The 13651-nt window shown below is 36.2% G+C and overlaps 1 protein-coding gene across 2 annotated transcripts in view; it reads left to right on the top strand.

The window, feature by feature from the left end:
• The first annotated feature begins 276 nt into the window (after window positions 1-276).
• Window positions 277-13651, top strand: part of hecw2b (HECT, C2 and WW domain containing E3 ubiquitin protein ligase 2b) — a 57456-nt gene continuing 44081 nt past the window's right edge. For both annotated transcript variants that reach the window (XM_081362130.1, XM_081362129.1), the window contains exon 1: window positions 277-767. The gene's annotated coding sequence lies outside the window, so the exon portion shown is untranslated. The remainder of the gene's footprint in view (window positions 768-13651) is intronic.

The following is a 13651-nucleotide window of genomic DNA, read 5'->3' on the forward strand; positions in this document are numbered from 1 at the left end:
AAAATAGAATAACTCGGTGTAGGCAACACCGATTTTTGTCGTTGTTCTCTGTATTGACAGCACTCCAAATGTACAAAAAAATGAGCTCAATGTTAAAATTGACCGGAGTTCTCCTTTAAGGTAACACTTTCATAGTATTCAAAAAGCGTCTGGAATCTGTTCTGTGTGAACAGAACCTACACACGCCTTTCGAGTCGTTTAGAACGAATCAAAGAACCGGTTCAGCAGCAGGTTGACTCGTTCGCGAATCGAACATCACAACAGTGTGAGAGAGTGAACGCCTACCTCTCGTGAGCTGCGCGCCTGTGAGCTGGTGCTCAAAACAAAAGCAGACGCAAAGCCCGTGGAATTAATCCAACAACAACACTAATGCAAAGCAACATTCCTCACAACGAACCTCTCGCGCGTTCAGATGAAGCTGTACGCCCGGCCAGGCGCGTGTTTTTGTTCGGGCGCGAGTGTTTTCAGTGGGTATGAGGTGGCATAGCGCGGACACGGGGCTCTTTGTAAATGAATAAGACATGAACGCGGCTGGAACCAGACTGGCACACCGAGCGCACGGACGCAGACCGACACTGCGCAGTAAATATCAGCTGGGCTGTGTTCGGGCTGGTTCGGCTGGGCTGTGGTTCCTCTGAGACGGATGGTTTAGGCAGAAGAGGAGGAGGAAGCGCGCTGGAGCCGAACGGAGGCCCTCAGCTGCGCACATCAGCTGTTCCCGTGTGCTTATTTGAGCTTTCTCAATTCATCATCACCTTTATTTGACGGTAGGTTACATGTTTACCTGCATGTGGATTTAATTTGGATTCACTGGCAACATTTTAAATGAGCTGAATTGATATTGTAGTCATTAAAATAAAATAAATGTATTGGCAAAGGCACTTCTGCTGGCTGTTGATTCTTATGGGAACTAAACAACAGGATTTGTGTGTTAAAGTTTAATTTAGCCTACTTAAACATTTTATACATGTACAACCTTAAAGCTTTAAAATTGCATTTCAGACATTCGGTCCCCCAGATGCCACAGGTTTCTGTTTTATATATCCTTAAAACACAAAATCCACAGAACCTTTGGCATTTGAGGGCCAATTTATTTGATTCAATCCTAGTTAGGCCTATATTTAAAGTTGCTGTTATTGTCTAAAAGGTAGCGTAGATGTAAATCTACAAGTTTTCCCGGTGCATTTGTCATAAAGACCGCTATTGAGTGTATGAACTAACACTAGATGTTTTTTCATGCACATGTTCATCTATCTCTGTGTGGATTTGGTTTTATTGCTGAAATATTGATTGCCAATGTAGCATGTCCATAGTTTTGATAAAACGGTAATTAGCACTCCTTAGAGAGACTATTGATCCATATGGGGAAAAAAAAATCATGAATATTATATTTTATATTTATATTTTATAAGTTAAAATATATATTGTGTTAAGTAGAAACGTTATTTTGCATTCAAATGTCAAGTGAATTACTGACTCACCTCACATAATCATCAGATTTATTTGACTGTGCATGTATGTGCATGTTTGGTTTTATTGTTTTATTTAATGTGAGAGATCTTGGTTTCCTATACTGATTGTTTTTGTTTTCGAATCAGATGCTTTTTTAGTTATATTATGCATTGAAATGTCCCAAAAAGTAATTCAGACACGCCTAGCAGAAAGTTTCCAAGACTAGGCTAGTTTTCCTCATAAGTAATGAGGTCATATGAAGCTTTGCTTTGAAGAGCAGCTCCAAAATCCCACTTCAGGACTATTTAGACCATCTATGTGATCTGTGGATTAAATGACACAGTTAAAGCTGGTGGCTCAGTCATTAATGCCTCGTCTCAGACTCAATTTCAGGATGGCCTGGTTCTCGTTCAGTCCAATATTTGCCTCTCTACAAGGCTCAATTGTTTACATATCCATGCAGATTCATTTCTGAGAGCCGCCCAAGTGTTGAGTGCTTTGCCTTAGTGCTCTTTTGGACTTATAAAATTGCTAGACTCCTCAGATTTTCCTGTTAAATCTAACACCTAAAATGCGGAAAAGTCTGCAGATTCCGTCTGGGCCTTGCAACGTCTGATCCAATCATCTTGATTTAAGTTTCGATTCATCTCTGTGGATGTTATTGGACATCGGATCAGACAGTCTTGGATGAATAATAGCAGAAGCTTTAGGTGGAGACAGATCGAGCCTGACATCATAAGGGAGGAGATATATGGTTTGAGACGGCTACAGAGATGAGCGGACAATAAAAGCTTAAAATAAGGGTCTGAAGGAATTCATTTGGTTTGTACTTTGGCATGACAAATAGTTAATTGGGTATGTTTACTTTTTTATTGCATGAGCAACAATTAGCTGCGCACAATAGTAAAATTGACTTTTGGTGGTCCAGATGGTAATGATCAAATTAACTGATAATGTGTTTGTTTTTCTGGCTGTTGGCACAAATATGGTTATTCACATTTTGCATTGTTTATTTAGCATGCTTCCACTAATTGACATCCATTGATGAGGAATTTGTGTAGAATTATTTTAAAAGTTATGTTCAATGAAAAACTTTGGGTGAAGTAATTCACAAGCCATTTCACTTATAATATAAGTTAAAAAAAATATTAATTATATCAATAAAATGTAGATCTGGACTTTATTTTTTCTTTTAGGCTACAATGAGTGGGACATTTTTAATGAAAGATTTTGGTTTTTGGTATTTGGTATATCATGCACTGATAAAACATTTTTAATTAGATTGCAAGGCCTTGAAGAACAGAAATAAGTCTGACTGATTGATCAAACAAGCCATATTGTGGCATGCGATGAAAGCATTGCAACTTCCCATCATTATAACTCCATCATTCTGCCTATCAGTTCTGCAGTGTTTGGCATGCCAAGTGTTTTGTCAAAGTCATGTAAGGTGACACCCACTAAGCCAGCCTGAGTTTCATTAGCATGACCTGAACTGGCCTTATTAGCTTACAGAATCAGGAATGCTGTCACACATTTAGCGGTGAAAAGCCGTGGACAGGGATATTTTTGTGGCTGACCTTATCATTGCATATGCATTTGTAGGATTTTCCTTTTCAGACGCACGTGAGGAGAGTATTTAAATGAATCATGCAAGATGATTTACTAAGGTTTACGCTCGTCAATTTACTGGGATTTGCACCATTATTTACCGCCCCAGAAAAAGCATGTCTTAAACCAGGTGCTAATTTGTGCTGCTCCTGGTAGATTGTGTTGATCATTATGGAAATGATCCGGCTGTGTCCGGATGTGTTCTTTCATTTGTGCGTCGTCAGTAGATCCTGTGCAAAACCTTCCACTCCCATCGGCTTCTTTTGGAATTTTCCCTGTTTAGTAAATCTGATCCTATACCGTCTAAAAGTTTGGGGTTGGTAAGATTTTTTTTTTTTTTAAAGAAAATTATACTTTTATTAAGCAAGGACGCTTTAAATTGATCAAAAGTGACATTAAAGACATTTATAATGTTTAAAAAATTCTATTTCAAACAAATGTTGTTCTTTTAGTTATACAGTTAAGCCAAACAACAGGTTTCTAATTACATTTAAATATCTCATAATTTTTTTTAAATCAAAGTTGTATATCTTTTAAATAGGATCTTTAGTTAATGATGTTAGGTCCCCATTTGTTCTGTAGTGTTTCTGTGAGTAAAATTGTTTTTTTGATGGTGTTATGTTTGGTTTGGGCAGTGGTTCCCAAACTACAAGAACAAAATGCTGTGTTTTGCCCTTCATTTAACTCTACCCCACCTTAAAATAACATTAAAGCCGAACATGCATTCCTAACAGGCAAAATGGTTCCTCTAGTTTAAAAACAGGAAAATGGTAGTGCCGTAAAAGGTCAAACACATGACATCCAATCAAATTACCTCATCTTTTGCGGTCAAAACTGACTGCATCCATACAAGCAGCCAGTGCGCATATTATAGGTTGCGTGCAGAGTGTGTTGCCTTAGCAAATCGCACTACATTACTGCCGTTCTGAATATGTACCTTTATAAAAGTGGTCACTTTCACTCGCAAGTGAAAGTAACATGTGAAGGCCAAGTATGGGAACTCATTCTCGGAATTTGTCCTTTGCATTTAAAGGGATAGTTCACTTTGAAATTAAATTTTGGTATGTTTTATCTTACCTCAAGGGCATCCAAGATGTAGGTGTCTTTTTTTCCGCAGTAGTTTCAATTTTGATATTTTTAGGTCAAACCATTCTTGTCTGTCAGTCGTATAATGCAGGTCTATGGTCACTGTCTCAAAGAGCATGCACAGAGTCCAAATTAAAACAATTCCCCATCGTCCAAATTAAACAATTAAACAATAACTGGTGCATAGATATATACACTAGATGTCGCCTTGTCTACGGCAGTTCATTGGAACAATGTCTTTAAGGCGACATCTAGTGTATATATATCTATGCACCAGTCTGCGCACACGTCACACAGCAGGAAGCGCGCGCGCCCTCAGATCACTTGGATGTGGCTGTGTATTAGAGGTAAAAACGATATAATACTGTTCGTTTTCTCACACAAACCGCTCGTTTCGGGTCTTAGGCCATTAATGTGCACTTACGATGGGGAATTGTTTAATTTGGACGATGGGGAATTGTTTTAATTTGGACTCTGTGCATGCTCTTTGAGACAGTGATCATAGACCTGCATTATATGACTGACAGACAAGAACGGTTTAAATAAAATTTAATTTCAAAGTGAACTATCCCTTTAACCCATCCAAGTTAGTGAACACACATTAGGAGCGGTGAAGAGTGAAAACACACACACACAGAGCATTCACTGCAGCGCCCGGAGAGCGATTGGGGGTTAGGTGCCTCGCTCAAGGGAACCTCAGTTATTTCCTGCTGGTATTGAGATTCAAACCCACAACCTTCAGGTTATCAGTCTGACCAGTAGGCCACGACTGGCCCATAAAACATGAAGCATGAAGAACAAATATAGACACAAGATGCGTCCCAAATGACGCATTTGTAAAAATCCAATTTAAGTGAAAATGCAACACAGAGGTGCAATTCATAATCTTTGTGGAATAAATTAACATTGTTTTCATATTACATAAAGTTTTGCAGTATTAAAATAGTTTTAATGCATTATAAGTAGCCTATTTTAGAGTAGTATGTTACTTCTAATCGCTGGAGGTCTTCTGGACTTTTAAGTGTTATAAACAGTGGTGTTTAGTTGACCTGAAGCTGTGAACCGCACTACTGCACTGCTACTAACCCATAAACCTTATTAAACACCCTGCTGCTAACCACTTGTTGCGCATTTTAGCCATGGATATTGAGACTACAGAATAACTTGACATTTTCTTAAATAATTTTACATTGTGTGCTAATGACAGAGTGCTTTGGTCTCTGTTGCTTTTCTTAAACTAATTATTACTTTATTAATCCTGTTTGTGCTGCAAAGATGGCTTTTTTTGGACACCATCAGGTGACGCATCAATTTGTATCTCAAGTTTAGACATTTCCAGATCTTCTATATATGGAAGTGTGTGCACTGATTTATGGCAAACTGGTGGCTAATTCGTGTGAATTTGTAAGATCTTAGTCGTATTTGTTTGTACAATCCGCTTACTTGTGCGATTCACATTCTACAAATTCATATGAAGTCGCAACCTCATAAAATAATTGCGTTTTCCTGTGAGATCAGGTCAGTGAAATGCATGTGCGTCTGGTTGGATGTCTGGTTTTCATCCCTGTGAATGTGTGTTTAAGTTAGACTTTTCTTGCGTCAAATGCATTGTTTCTAATTTTGTGCATTGGTATGTTTACAATGATCAGGTTTGCGGGTGAATCATGGGAAGAACGTATGTCATCGTTCCTGTGTCAAAGTGGTAACAATGTAAGCTTAAACTTGGACTGTGTTTCCGCAGCAATCGCAGGAAGAAGTCAAGGCTCTTTCCTGGTGTTTCCTTGAGCAAAATGCATGTGCAAACACACACTTACATCACTCTGTACCCAAAATAGAATATGCATCATGGCCTATTGTTCATCCAAACAGTGCGGTTACACTGATGTGGCCTTATTTGTCAATACAGGCTGAAATGTGTGTTTGATAAACCCAGATGACATTTATTGAATATTAGTCAAAAGCAGGGGTGTAACAATATAATCATGTCACAATATGTCACAATACAAAAATGCAACAATATCTATCGTGGATAGTTCACCCAAAATAAAAATTACTGTGTGAGGAAGTTTTCAGAGTTTTAGTGTCAGTCCTACATTAAACTACTATATGTAATGTTAAATATAATGTATAATAATGCAATGTGGGAATATTTGTGGGTCCTGATAATGCCAAATGTCTGATGTTACCAGTAAAAAGTGGCCGACAATATTTTAAACATATCTAGACAGAGTGCAAGCATATTCATCTGAAATAATTCTGCATTTTCAGATTCAGAATCATGAATATTGTTATTCTGGTGTCTCTATTGTCCTGTGCATTGGGTTACCAGCACCAAGTCCAAGCCTATTCATTTACACCCACAATGTAACACCAAATTTAGCATTTTAATCAACAGTAAATTTTTTGTTAGCCTTTTATCATGTCTTGAATCACAATAATATCATATCGTGAGATCAGTATCGCGTTATGTATCGAATCGTGACATGAGGGTATCGTTACACCCCTTGTCAAAAGTCACAACTAGGGTTGGGAATCGAAAATCAATTCTGGAATCGGATACTTAAGGTCAGGAATCGGATACTAGTTATAAAATTAAAATTTCTACTTCGCTTATCGATTCCCATCTGTGCTTTTAAACCATTCAGAATTGCAAGAAGAATTGCAACTGGTTTTAAACCATTCAGAATTGCAAGAAGAATTGCAACTGGTTTTAAACCATTCAGAATTGCAAGAAGATGCAATAATATTTGCTTTCTGTGTTGTGAACGTAAGCAGTTGAGAAAGAAAATGCATGTGTAACAGTATATTGGATCCATGCATTAGGTCTTAAAGTGACAGCAGCCTAATAAACCGGCTACTGACTTATCAAAGAACAAAAGAAAAAGAAAACCACTCTAATCTTGACTGAATAACTTATGTAACTTTAATAAGGATTAATCCATATGATATCTATTACAATAAAACTATGCAGTGTTATTTGATTCCAATTTCTGAACTTTGTTCAGTTGTATTTATTGTGCTATTGCTAATTTGCTCATTGTATTACTAGCTGTATACTTTAATAATGTTTGAAATTGTTAGTCTAGTTTGTTAGTTAGTTCTTTAGGCTGATTTTATTCCACGCTATTCATCTGCAACAGAATGTTTTGCAAAAAGACAGAATACATTTTTTTACTATCTAAATGTTTGCTTTTTTTTCATATTGGAATCGATAACCAGAATCGGAATTGGAATCAGAATGGCTAAAATTTAAACAATACCGAACCCTAGTCACATTGCCTTTGGGATTATTTTACAACAGACGATAAAACAACCAGATGACTTTTGCACAATAAGTCAGTCTTCTTGAGAAATTTTGTTACTCAAAAGTCTGTTTTTTGTAACTTTCAGTGAAGTATAAACTTGTGTGGGAGACGACTGTGGATATACTGTAGAAGTATGGAGCTATAAAAATGAATGTCAATAATATTTCTCAGATAATTGTCTTTGGAGAATATGATAACAAATATATATTGTAATCTCTGACTTTAGATTGCAGACTTTATTTTGGCAAATATGAGCACAATTTGATTGATTTTGAGATGTTTTTGAAACTGGTGGATAAATGTGTAAGATTATTAGCATATTTTTCTTCTGAGAAGCAAAAGACCTTTTGACATTTCTCTCCATGCTTTCTTAGAGATATCAAGGGATATCATTTGTTTTTTTCCCTCTATTCTCATTCTTTGTCCTTTGCTACTTCACAGTTATTGTCAGATTTTGTCAGAGCAGCAGCATAGAAATCTTTACAAATCTTACAAATGAGTTAAATCCATTCTGTCATGCTAAACGCTGACTCATAGCATCAGAATGTGTGTTAATAAACGGACATACGATGTATTGCTAGGAAGCACGTTAACATGCTACATTAGCCTATTGTTTGGCTGTGGACGCCAGCTGGCATGCACAAACCCGCCTCAGATATGGGTCAGTGTTTTGGCATCTGAGTGGCCGGGATGTGCTGGCTCATCTATAAATAGAGTCACCCTCAACGCTGTATAAATAAACAGTGAAGCGATACGAGGTGTTGCATGCGGGGGCTAGTCTAGTTTGAGGGAGTGTTTGCCCCTAAAACTCAAGTTTACTTACTCTTGATCTGAGAAATGTAATTACAGGCAGAAAATCTGAAGATAGCATCAGTAGCGGTTTTGCTGAATAGTTTTTTGCTGAATTCGGTTTAATAACTATACAGTGAGTGCTCTCATTGCTGTTTACACCTGTAATATGATTTTAACAGATCCTGATCCTGCAGTTATTTTGGTCGTTTTGGTCGGAAACACCATTTTTAAAGATTTTCTTTTTCATTGGTGTATTTAAGCTGTAGGTGCATGCATGCACACCCTTGTGAAAAAGAAGTCCACTTTAGCATACTTTTAAATGAGTTTTCGATTTATTATAGAAATAATATACTTCTGTGTAAACTGACTGTTTTCTGACACATAATTGCATGTTAATTGCAATTAAATGGAAATGTTATATAGTTTAAATGATTTTTAAATGAAATAACTTCAGTTAAAATACCTACAGTAAGTAGGACTCATTTCATAATTACTTCTATTGCCTTAGAAATACATGGTTAAAGAGTACCAAAATCTACTGATAAGCATTTATGGGAAACTAAAATATACTTTAATGTAATTTCTATTAATATTTTTTATATATAACACATTTTTAATGATACATTACTAGCAATTTAGTACATGCCACAGTTAAAATGGTAAGTCCTGTGCTTTGGTATATGTTAGTCAGCACACCAAAATAAGTGTACTTTTTTAAAATACAAAACATAATGATTTAAAAACTTTTAATTTGACCTTACAAAGTGCACTTTTTAAAAGTGTACTCATAAGTAGCCTTTTATTTCATTAATATTATGTTATCTAAATAAAAAAAATTGTTTAAGATTTGAAGTACGCTACAAGTGCACATGCAATACAAATTAAGCACACCAGACAGGAGCCTTTTACAAAAATGTATATATATATATATATATATATATATATTTTTTTTTTTCTTCAGAAAATGCAATCTACTTTCTAATCATGTTCCCTGGAAAATGTATTTTAATTTTAAATTTATGTTTTTGTCCCCCAATTTAATTTATATTGTAATAATGATGACTGAAGTAACTAAGGTGTTTTGGTGGACAATCTATGGTCAATTTTTTGTGGCCATTAATTTATGCAGAGCCCAGACAATTCTTCTGGCATGAGTCACAACATTGGTTTAAATGGTCATTTCCTTTTCCTGCCAAGAGATAATCATGTTGAAGGAAAGGATGCATACAGCGAAGACTTGCATAATGATGATCATTTAGATACTATGTTGTCAAGGTTAAGGTGAAAGGTTCTACCTCAGATATTCCCATTTACCCAAATAATCTAGTTAGCGTCATGCATGTGTCGTCCCATCAGGCCGGCGTTTAGCCTGAGTACTCTGAGGGTTCAAAGGTAAAGTCTTTCAGTGGAGGCATTAGACAGGATTTGGGAGCGCTGAGTCAGTCATCGGGAGGAAGTGCCTTGAGGTGGGGACAGGATATAAGATCATTAGCTAATGCATCTTAGGTGAGCTTCTGACCGTTCCTGGCAGAGTAACAGCCACAGGCGTCAGCGCCACAGACAGACCTCCTGACCTCGCCCTCCCCCATTACTTGTGTTGGCGCGGTCCAGTTGCCAGCAGTTGAAGTTATGTGGACCGTACCAACTAGACAGATGGAGGGGTAAGTTTTATGGTTGGGTGTTTAATTGTTTCTGTGCTTGTTTGGCTTTTGAAGGGTTTTATTTCTACATTTGATTGATTATGTTGTGCATTGTTAGCCTGACGTCGTCATACTCTACTCAGATTCTAGTCAGAATATGAGTCTGAAATTGCTCCATTGGGCTGTGATTATGGGACGTGTTTCAACCGAACCAGGAAAGAAAATAACTCTTCACTCAATTGGATAGACCTACAACCAATCAGAGCAATGGAGGAGTGACATATGTTCGTCATTCATCTTTCCAATCGACAAATGCCTTGATCGCGGTTCTCTGTTCCTCTTTTAAAATGAATGCGCTGTCGATATGTTCTGTAACAGACGCGATGGTGGAATCTGCACATCTCAATTCTCCATCGGCAGTCATCTTTGTTGTAAACGAATTCAACCCAAGCGCTCTTTGGTAACGTGGATGATTATGTTACTGTTGATCACCTGTCCATCATCGTATAAAGCCCGCCCTGACAATTTGATTGGTCCGAACAGCTCTGGAAACGGATCAAGTCCTGACCAAACTCAATTCAATTGTGCGTTCAAGTCATGTCAGAAAAATCATATTTACGAGTTGAACTGAAGACTAAAAATGTACCGCACTGAAAAAAATGTAATCAATTTTTTAATTGTAAGTGGTTGCACACAATTGATTTTAGCTAATTTTTTTTAGTTTTTCTAAACTAAAATTGATTAAGTTTAACTTAATGCATTTGTTTAAATGTAGCTAAAATAAATTGTGTGCAACCACTTACGATAAAAATATTTATTAAATTCAACAAATAATTTTTTTCAGTGTGTTTAATGTTATTTTTTTGTATTATTTTTCTTTATTCATTTTCATAATAATTTCATAATGTATTTTGTGAGTCAGAGTATGTTGTACATGTGTTGCTGAGCAGAGATCTGGGATGAGCTAGGCTATGTTTTGCTTAGAGGTATGTGTGCAATGTAACACGTTCACTGAGAAGAGATGTTCCTCTGATGATGATACCTCAAATTCGTACCGTTGGCATGTTCTTTACAAGGACAGGAATGTTTCAACTGATGCGAATGTACCACAAATATATACACAGAAGGGAAGGTTCTTAACATGGAGAATGCCACCAAAATTACGATTGGGATACTCTGAACTTTGGGGACGAAATATAGGGGACGCAGTGTTGCTGTTGACAGTAAATTTGTTGAAATTAAATTATTTTGTTATTTACAAAAAACAAACAAAAACTAAGTTACAAAATGTGACGGTATTGTTTAATTACAATAGAATACGTAATGATTAAATTTACAGCACCTGCATAAATTGAATAAAAACATAAAAAAGCAAAAACACACCTAATGCACATTCTTTATGTATAATTCACTGCTCAAGCTTGAGTTCATGTTGTTGAATTCGGAAAATGATTCAAACATAATTCGTACTTGTGCAAAGCGAACTTGCTTTATAAAATGTCTTCGCAAAATTAAACTAAAGCGCGTTTTTCTTTTTCTGTCAGGTCAATTAGTCATGGCGGAGCAACAGTTTGATAATAATCTTGTTGAGCAAGTTAACTTTGATCATGTTTATTAATAGCTACTTGAATAGTAGCATTTGTGGTTTGATTCTCAGACATTTGAAGGTAACTTTGTTGCCCCATTTGTGTATTGATCGACACATTAACACAAGGTGTATCAGTGTGCAACTTATTGTCTGGCAGGGATTTGCATCTGTGTTTGTGAACTTGTTTGTAAACAATAATTTTATCAAGCCTTATAGCATTAAGCCATATCGTGATATCGGTTTTATTATATATTGTGCAGTCGTAGTCCATAGGAATAGACTTGTCAAGAGTCTCTGTCACTCGTGTTGCGTGACTTTGCCAACTGTATTGACACTATCATTATTAAAAAAAATAATAACTCAATCTTTTTTGAAAGCATTAACTGATACTGAGTTTATAAAGAAAATAATCTGTTCTATTCATCATTCCAATAATTCCTTAATGGCTTGCTTATAGTTGATATCTTTGACTAATCTGTCTACTCTCAGCGATTGAGAGTGACTGGAGGTTTGATTTTGAGTCAAATCTGGATTAGTTCAGCAGGGATACAGACAGACCACAACACAAAAGACTTTCACCTTGCAGATGACAAAACTTACATGGAGGAATCCATGTGTGTAAATGGTCATATTTTGTTGTTACCAGGATATTGTCTATTCCAGAAACTCTTCTGAAACCACCTAGCAACCACCCAGAATATTCTTAGTGTTATTTTAGTATTATTTAGTATTTATTAAGTATCATTTACTTACCAATAATTTGATTTATTAGTATAAAAGCTCATTTGAAATTATATTTTTATTTTCATATATATTTTCAGGTTTAATTTTATAGTTTAATTTTAATTTTAAAGTTTTAGTAATTGCTTAATTGCAATACGTTTTTTACTTGATTTTTTTAAAGTTTAGTTTTTCATCTGACATTTATATATATATATTTTTTTAATCATTATTTCAGTTATTGAAAAATAGTTTTGTTTTAGTTAACACTAACAACACTGTCTCTAGCTTTGTAACGTCAGCTATTACAAATCACAGTTTCTATACATATGGTATATTTAGACATATAATCCTAAAATATAATTAATTTGTACAAAATAAAGCATACAAAAGAGGATTAACTGTTTATTCATTTGAGAAAGGTAAAGTGCATGACAGTAATCCAAAAAGAAAAGAGAGACATATGCTGTGTTGTTTGGGAAAAACATGTTAGGAAGAAATTACAGCGTAATGAAAAATATGAGTAGGACAGGTGGAGGAGGCAGAGATGAAATGTGAGATGCTGCCGGCTGTAGCCTGTGCTGTTGTGTTTGTGTTTGTGAAGAGAGAGAGAGAGAGAGAGAGAGAGAGAGAGAGAGAGAGAGAGGGGCAATCAGGCCACAGAAATGAGATGAGACCGGCGCGGTAATGCAGGGATTAATAGAAGCATTCTGTCACCGCTAAATCCACCCATTCACCCTCTAATCCTCGCCCAGCGATCAGACGCACACCTACTGTATGTGTGCCAGTTAGCGTGCTAGCCTGTAGGATGTGGAAGCAGACATGTTGCCAATGAGCTGAAGTATACATTGATTTGTTTATTAAAAGTTTGGGGAGATTGACCTTCTGACCTACTGAAAAAACTTAGGTATAGTATCTATCTATCTATCTGTCTGTCTGTCTGTCTGTCTATCTATCTATGATTTTTAAAGACAGACCTACTGTAAGCGACGTGGTTGTTAATTGATGGAAAAAGCTTTTGTTGAAGCCATCTGCCTGCATTGTTTTAACTTTTTTTTAAATAATCATGTTTAACAGTGGTATTCCTGGTGGGAAACTACATTACCCATGATTCTGCAAAAAATCTACATCATTCAGAGAATCGCGACAAGTAAATTGCGCCAAAATAACTCTTATTGGCTCTCCCGCTAACAGTGAAGCATTGCGAATGACATAAGAGTCAGTTTCCCTACGCTCTCAAATTACTTAAATATTTTTATTAATATGTGAATATTCATTGACTACAGTGCTTTCGCTCGTTGAAGACTTTTTTTGGGGTCTAATGTTGTGATTCACTTTGTAGCTGGTTTGTTTGGTTTGTGGCTTATAAGTCTTTAAGACTTTTTAAGATCCCTGTTGGAAAAATACTTCTGGAAAAAGCTGAAAAAGTGTGTGAGCACTGTTGACCTCATGTTGGTGTT

The sequence above is a fragment of the Scardinius erythrophthalmus genome (assembly GCF_964197995.2).
Source record: "Scardinius erythrophthalmus genome assembly, chromosome: 3".
NCBI classification, from domain to species: Eukaryota; Metazoa; Chordata; class Actinopteri; order Cypriniformes; family Leuciscidae; genus Scardinius; species Scardinius erythrophthalmus.